Source organism: Meriones unguiculatus, chromosome 1, assembly GCF_030254825.1.
Source record: "Meriones unguiculatus strain TT.TT164.6M chromosome 1, Bangor_MerUng_6.1, whole genome shotgun sequence".
Lineage (NCBI taxonomy): Eukaryota > Metazoa > Chordata > Mammalia > Rodentia > Muridae > Meriones > Meriones unguiculatus.
In genome coordinates this window covers 68,140,022-68,147,883 of record NC_083349.1, presented here as the reverse complement: position 1 = coordinate 68,147,883, position 7,862 = coordinate 68,140,022, and positions in this window count along the sequence as shown.

Below are 7,862 nucleotides of genomic sequence, written 5' to 3'. Positions count from 1 at the left end.
TTCTTCAAGTCTCCTCCTGCCTGGTACTATCTAATGCTATTACACACACACACACACACACACACACACACACACACACTCCTTCACAAGCACTCCACTGCCTTTCTGGGGTCCTGCTTCTCAGCAGACACCCTAGAACCACAGTATGATTTAAAGGCTTTGAGGCCAGCTCTCCACACCTTTCCTAGTCTATGGACACCCCTCCTCTGGGAACCCAGTAGACAGCTCATTGCTCCACATCTTCCCTTTTGTCTTGCCAGGTCTTTCTCATAGTATCTTGCAATGCCTCTCCTAGTTGGTATCTCTGCGTAGTACATCCTATCCATGGATCTTGACCTCCTGCAGTCTTTATCAAGTCTCATGCCAATATGATCCATTTTCTGAAACCTGATTTCTCGGAGTATCAGCCAATCTGGAGGTACTGATGGCATTCCATCTGGCATTCTTTAATCCGAGTCGCAGTCCTGGCTTGTGTCTCACTAGTCCTTTCTATGGACTGCGTAAGAAAGTGTTTTGTAGCTATATTATACCCATGCAGTAAGTATGCCTTGTGTGAGCTCACAGGGAATCCAGCAGTTGGTAGTCATTCCTGATTCTTCCACAGGGACTTCTTCACATGACCAGCATCTGAGTTAGCATCATTGAGCCATGCTCAGTTTTATACTCAGAGCTTCCAAACCACTCAGTTTCGTGGCTTTTTTGACTATCTGCAGCTGTCTCCTTTCTCTCTCCTAATCTGTGACCATGGCTTCTTTTCACCCAACCCTCACTTCGCCCCTTTTCTCATTTGACTTTACTTCTTGACCCTTTCTTTCTCCCACCCTGCCATCAGCTGCAGACTTCTACTAAATTCTCCCTTCTCCCTTTTACTCACACACATGGTACATCCAGGCTTTATAGGAAAGTCATCCCAAAACCTAGAAAATAAGAATAAAACATAACTCCCACTTTTACAAGGAAATCTAGGACCTCAAAAGCTGTCTGTTTAGCAAACCTGCCCCAGAGAATAGGCCTAAAGAGAATAAAATATTCAGATGCTTTCTTCTCATTATCTCAATCCTTACCCTGATAATCTGAAATCCCAAACCCCACCTTAGGATATGGTTGACCAGTTTGGGCAAGATTGGAATGATGTTCTAGCCCCAGCTCCCTGCTCTCTATAACAACCTCACTCACTTCTCAGGACAGCTGTTTCTTTGTCAGTAAAATTCAGAAGGCATTTTCACAGGTATATAAATTTTGCAATATTTTAATAGATATCCTAAAAAAAAAGTAGGGAAGAAACTGTTTTGTGGCCACATCTTAGAAAGAAAGTGTTTCGACAAAGGTAAACCTTGTTTTCTCCTGGCTCTTTTAGCACCTTTGGTGACCAGCCTAAGAAACTTAATATCTCTATTTATTTGAACCTGAAACTCCTCAAGATATCCTAGAATATGTTACAATAAACCAATTTGGGACTACAGATGACGGCCACCGTCACTAACATTCCTTCTAGCCATATTGAGCCCTGATCACCTGTGCCTTTATAGCTAACTATTTAAAAAAAAATAATAATAATAAAAATTAAAAAATAAACTAGAAATAGAAAAGTAACAAGGTGCCAAGAATTCTTGCCTAGCAAATCAATCTGCAAGTTATTTATTGGCTGCCTATTCTGTGAAAAGCAGCTAATTAATCCAGCTGTATTTTTGGAAAAGGCATTTTCTATCTGAGGATGGCTAATACCTAAAGCCTAGGACTTCTGAAGGTTCTTAGCCATTGTGTGTATTTTCTTCTCACGTTATAAAATGCCATACACTCTTTGTTCTTTAAAGCCATTTGCCATTTGCCTATAGGCTTAACAATAATTTTGCTGTTAGACAAGATTCCCTTCCTCTTCACTCACTCTATCCAGGATAATGAAATCGCAACTTCCACTTCCTTTCAAAAACAACTCATTCCGGGGATGAAAAGGAAAGGAAAGACTATAACTATAACCAAGGGCAAGCCATGTCCCTGTCCAGGGGTGACAGCAGAGTCCTTGCTGTGCAATCAGATAGGCATTAAATACCTTGGTTTCCTGGTATGCTTTGGGTCTAAGCGCTGTTAAGATGCACAGAGGGTTTACATGGCTCATTAAGGTTTGCATGAAGGGAAGTACAGTTTCTAATTTTTGCTTTTAAGTTATTGACTTTGTTCCTAACTGCGTGGCTTTGGGCATTTCAACATCTCTTTCCCAGATCAATTAAATGCACCAATAATCTAGGTCATAAAAGAAATTGTCTACTTTGCGAGTTGTCTGGGATTCATTCAAGTTCTGACACCTTGACAGGCTCTGCCAAGAACTTAGGAGGCACCACAGGAGTCCTGGGAGCGAAAAATAAGGGACCACAGAACTTTCCTCTAGCATCTAGAAAGGATTCAAATGAGGTAGGGGCAAAATAAGTGTCACTTTCAATCTAGGAGCTGTCTCTGGATACAAAGCTTTGAGAGTAAAACTCCATCCCAAAGGCAAGCATGATGGCAGAAGCCAAGCATGGCAGTCATACCTGTCATTCCATCAGCAGGCAGAGAGAGGCAAGAGGACAGCCAGCCTGGGCAACAACATGAAGCCATCCCATAAACAAAAGAAGGACAGGGCAAGGGTAGGGGGGACTGGTGTTATGCTAACAGGTTAACGTTAAGTAATTACTATGGGCGACCTTGGAGCTCTTCAGAGCCTTTTCATGCTTTGAGGTCTGAGCACTCTGTTCAAACCCTTGCATGAAACTGAGAAGCATCCATCTTTCCGGGGAGAGTAGCTCTTTTCCTTCCAAAGAACATGCAGATGCAGTTGTCATTTGCATCAGCTTCATTTACCTTCACTGATATCTTGGCCTCCTTTTGTGGAAGCCAAGAACTTAGCAATTTCCATGAGAGGACATATCTCCTTTAGCACAAATGCTGAAACACTTGAGGCATAGCCTCAAAGAGGAAGCTGGAAAAAGAATTGTAGTGATGACAACTATGATTTGCATTGTTTTAAGGTTTCCTTTAAAGGAGCACTTTGTGTATACTATCACCACCTCCCAGTGATGTGGATAAGACCCTCTGTGCTTTAAAGGCGAGGGAAATGAAGCTTAAGTAGGTCACTAGTAATCATGGGACTTTTATGTGGACAGCAAATTTGGGAATTCCCTACGTCAAACCTTTGGTTTGATAAATAGAGAAACAGATCCAGAGAAATTTAGTGAGTGGTCCAAATGCTCCTCCCCAGTTAGAATCAAAGCCAGAAGAGAGAGAAACAAGGTTCTGGTGCACCGGCCGCGTAGGGGTCATGGAGACAGGAAGACTCCAGCTGTCTGGAAGCCAGGCCAGGCTAGATTCTTCCAACTGCTCAGCCTTGAGTCTTTTAAATGACAGTCAGGCACCTGGTCCCCAGAGCCAGCTACTATCAGATGACTCCATTTCTTCTTAAAGCCCTGGAAGTAACGATGAGGGAAGGAGTATGGTAGAGAGAAAATGGGTGATGTTAAAGATGCTGCCTACCTAGATATTTTCAACAGTCTCATTCATTCCGGGCATGCAGAACATGTGGTATGATCAGGAACACAGCACAAGGAAGCAATGTGGCGTGCTAGCACAGTATTTACCAAGGAGCATGGATTAACTAGTGACCGTTCACCTCACCAGTTCAGCTCCTGAGAGGCTCTGGCGTACGCTGGTCTTCTGTAGAGCTTCTTTACCAACTCAGTCCTCTACATTAGCAAGTTAGGAGCTAGCTCAACGAGGGGTGGGGAACACCAGAAAAACACATTTTCCTTAAAAAGAAAATAAAATTTTACCACATCTCCTATACCTTATACCTGCCCTGACTTCTAAACATGTGCAAAACCCAGCTCCTCCGGCTTTTGTGATAATTGGTTATGGAACCCCATGCTTTCCTGTGCTTGCTGCTCCACTGTGACTGGTGTGGGGCTGCCCCATGCATCTCTGGGGGCGTTATCTGCATTCTCCTAGAACACTGGGTTCCTGGCAAAGCTTCACATATCTCAGAACCAGTCTTTCTTCTCTCTGTTGAGTATCTGAGCACACGGAGTTGCCATTACATCCTGCTCACCTCTGTGTCCATACAGCCTCAGCCTCCCTCCCAAGTACCAATCATAAGGCTAGTAGTAAAAGAAGGCTGGAATAGAAAGAAGAAATTTTTTTCTTCCTGGCAGTAAGAAAGAGTAATGAATGATCCGGAGTTGTGATTAAAAGAACCAGCTCTACAGAGAAATGCAGAGAAAGGGGTGTTGGGTCTGCCCAGGAGGAAGGGAGTGCCATACCAAAGAAAGTGAAGCTCCTTAACCAAACCTCTGTTAATCTTAACAGAAAAATAAAATTAGGGACAAGAGAACTGGGAAGCCAAAACGTGATCTTTTTAATGCATGTTTTGTGAGGGTTTGTGTATGCATAGTTACCTGCGTGTACACCTGGATGTGAAGGCTGCAGGACAACCTAACATTATCATCCTCAAGAACATCTGCCAACTCCTTTAGACAAGGTCTTTCCTTGGCCTAGAGCTCACCAATCAGGCCAGACGGCTAGCTAGCAAGCCCTGAGTGTCCCCCTCCCTAGTGCTGGGAGCACCAGCCACATTACAACACCAGGTCTTATGTGGGGGTGCTGGACATGGAACTGGGGTCCTCATGCTAGCAATGCAAGCTCCTCCCTGACTGAACCATCTCCTTGCCCCTAGATATTGGACTCCATGAAAGATCAGACCCAATGCAAGGGTATGGCACATGGCCTAGTGAAGACAATTTTCCCAGATTATGAGAAAACAGAACAAAACTGTGCCCAAAAGAAAGAGAGCAATCAGGGTCCAGGCAAACGCAGGCAAGTGAACGGTCTCACTGAGTGCTGCGGCCTACCTTTCCACAGGATCCTTTGCTTGTGGCTTGTGCCTCTCCTTATGTTTGCAACACCCACGCACACACACCGTGCTCTTCTTTCCAACAAGCCAGGAGGACCACTTCCAAACAGGAAAGCGAGGCCTGACACTTTTAAACCTCACCTCCAGAAAATCCCCAGACTCTACATCTGAGCATAACCAGGGACACAGCTGGCAGTCCTTCAGCCCAACTAACAAAACTGTCCTCCAAATAGGACCTAGCTGGCAACAAGCAACCGTCTGGGAACTAAGAATGCAAAGGAAAGAAAAATAACTGCAGAGGAGACAATATTCCAACCAGTGTGTGTGTGTGTGTGTGTGTGTGTGTGTGTGTGTGTGCGTGTGTTATTTTTCGATAGTTCTCTTTGAAGGCAAGGAATCTGGGTCAATGATTTATTGATGGGCTTCAAAGGATGTAAAAAGATCTTAAATTTTATGCAAGTTTTATTATGAATATGCATTTGATGGCACAGCTGCTTCATAATATTTTTCAAAAGACAACAAAAAGAATCATGTCACCAAAATGATAGTTTTAGGAACTAGTACGCTATAACATTTGGATGTCTGTCCAGGGACATTCATCGTGCTTTCCTTCCCTCTGTAGGTCAAACCAGGTACAGAACAAAATGTTAGTGACTGTCCCAGGAAGAAAGCTGCACCCACCCTGACCATTTCACCAGCTGCTCAGCTGGTGGAGCCTCAGGGACTGTGGGGAGGTTGGAATGTTGTGGATCCAGAGATAAATGGTCTTGGGCTGTTGATCCCTTAAGTATGGATGAATTGGCCACCTCTGCTGTGAACTCACATCCTTGTGACTATTTGGTAAATTTCTTTGGAATGTACAAACAACACCCTAGCTTCCCACCAACCCAAAGCTAAGAATGCCACCAGACAGCATGTAAAACCTAAAGCAGTGGCTTCCCTTTTCCTGTAACTGTCTACCTGAGGAACTCACTCATATATTTGAGAAAAATTTTAATTTATGAGCTATGTTCCATTAGCATAAAAACTAACTGGAGCTGGGCAATGGTGGTTCACACCATTAATTCCCAGCAGTTGGGAGGTAGAGGCAGGTGGATTTTTTAAATTCTGGCCAGGCCTAGTCTATGGAGTGAGTTCTAGAGCAGTCAGGGCTACACAGAGAAACCCTATCTCAAAGAAAAAAGAAAAGAAACCTTAGTGGAACTGCTACCATGTTGAAACACAGTATTGATGGTAACCTAAATTTCTGTTCTCAGATCATGGTCATTTTTAGCTCTTGGAGAAATTTTGACCAGTCCCCTCAGAGGTGAAAGTGGTGGGTTTATTTTGCATCATCACAAAGTATCTTTAAAAGAACCACAACTTTAAAACTTGACTTCTGGGACCACAGTGGAGACGCCACCTTAGGACATTCCAGTAGTTGCTCCAGTTACGTAGGGTAGCTACCCTTGTCTATAGCAACAGGCCAGCAACAGACGCTGAAGATCCACACATTTTCTAAACGAGAGGCACGCTCCCGAGCTTATTGCTTAAAATCCACGAAGTTTCTGGGGAGGAAGCATCTTTTGTTTCTTCTGGAAATATGCTCTGCAAGCGTCTACCAGTTTCTATGATGTTCTACAGCCCAGTGTTTGTGAGCTTTCTTGATCCTGGCACTCTTGTGCACATTCCTACCAACACCTAATGGAGCGCACGCTGAAAAACATTGCTTCGAGAGAATGGGATTTGATGTGTTTCCAGGTCCACATCTGAGGCTCCTTAGGTTTCCATCCACATGGCCTTAGCCCTTGCTTTTATTTTTAATTACATGTATGTTTGTATGTCCTTGCACAGATACATGCGCATGAGTATAGTGCCCACAAAGCTAGAAAATAACATTGGATCCCGGGCAGCTGGTGTTAGAGGTGGTTGTGAGCCTCCTGGCATGGGTGCCAGGAGGACTCAGATCTTCTGGAAGACCCAGTATGCATTCTTAACCACTGAGCCATCTCTCTAGCCCCTCAAAATAATCTCTAAGTTGGCAGATGGTGTAAGGCTCTGCTTCTAGCCAGCCCTTGTCCATAGTTACACACATTTACAACCAGGAAGTAGGGTGGCAGTTTCTGCTTATAAGCCACCTTCTCCCAACCTGAGAGGGGTCGCCCAAGGCCATCAGAAAACACAGATATTCACAGTATGATTCATAACAGAAAAATTCCAGTTATGAAGTATCAACAAAAATAATTTTATGGTTAGGGGTCACCACACGTGAGAAACTGTTTTAAAGGATGGCAGCATTAAGCTTAGAACCTCTGTGTTAGAGGCCCCAGGAAGATGTTCACTGGCTAAGAATACACGTTCTTTCTCAGAGGACCAGGGTTTGATTCCCAGCACCCACAGGGCAGCTCACACCCATATGTGACTCCAGTTCCCAGGGACCTGAGACCTCCTGACCTTCTTGCACACATGTGGTACACATACATACACACAGGCAAAATACTCACATGCATTAAAAGTAAATCTTAAGAATCTTTTTAGAGATCTAAGGTAGGTGTTAAGGCACCAGAACTGAGAGAAGCAACATGGCGAAGCTGTGTCAGCTTTATCCATGGGGGTGAATTCTTGTGCTCAAGCCATACGGTGAGTGATGGGCTGGCTAGGAGCCACAGGCATGGATGGAGCTGGTTTATTTGAAACCATATAACTGCTTTGCAACCAAAGTTTACCAACCATGATCACGTGACCTTAGGAGACAAATGTGACTTTCTCCAAAGGATCAGCTGTTCCTACAAATACTGTTACCCTGCAGAAGAAGATCTCCTAGCTCAGTTAGAATGCTGACTCTAGCTCTCTTTCAAAGATGCCTGAGTCAGTGCCAGTCCTGAGAGTGGCTTTCCCAGGGAACAGCAGAGGCCTGGGAAGGTGGTTAAGTACTACCTGTGAAATGGCTCCAGCTCTTGTACAAACCAGTAGGAAAGTAGCCTGGGGTGCTGCATTAAGACTG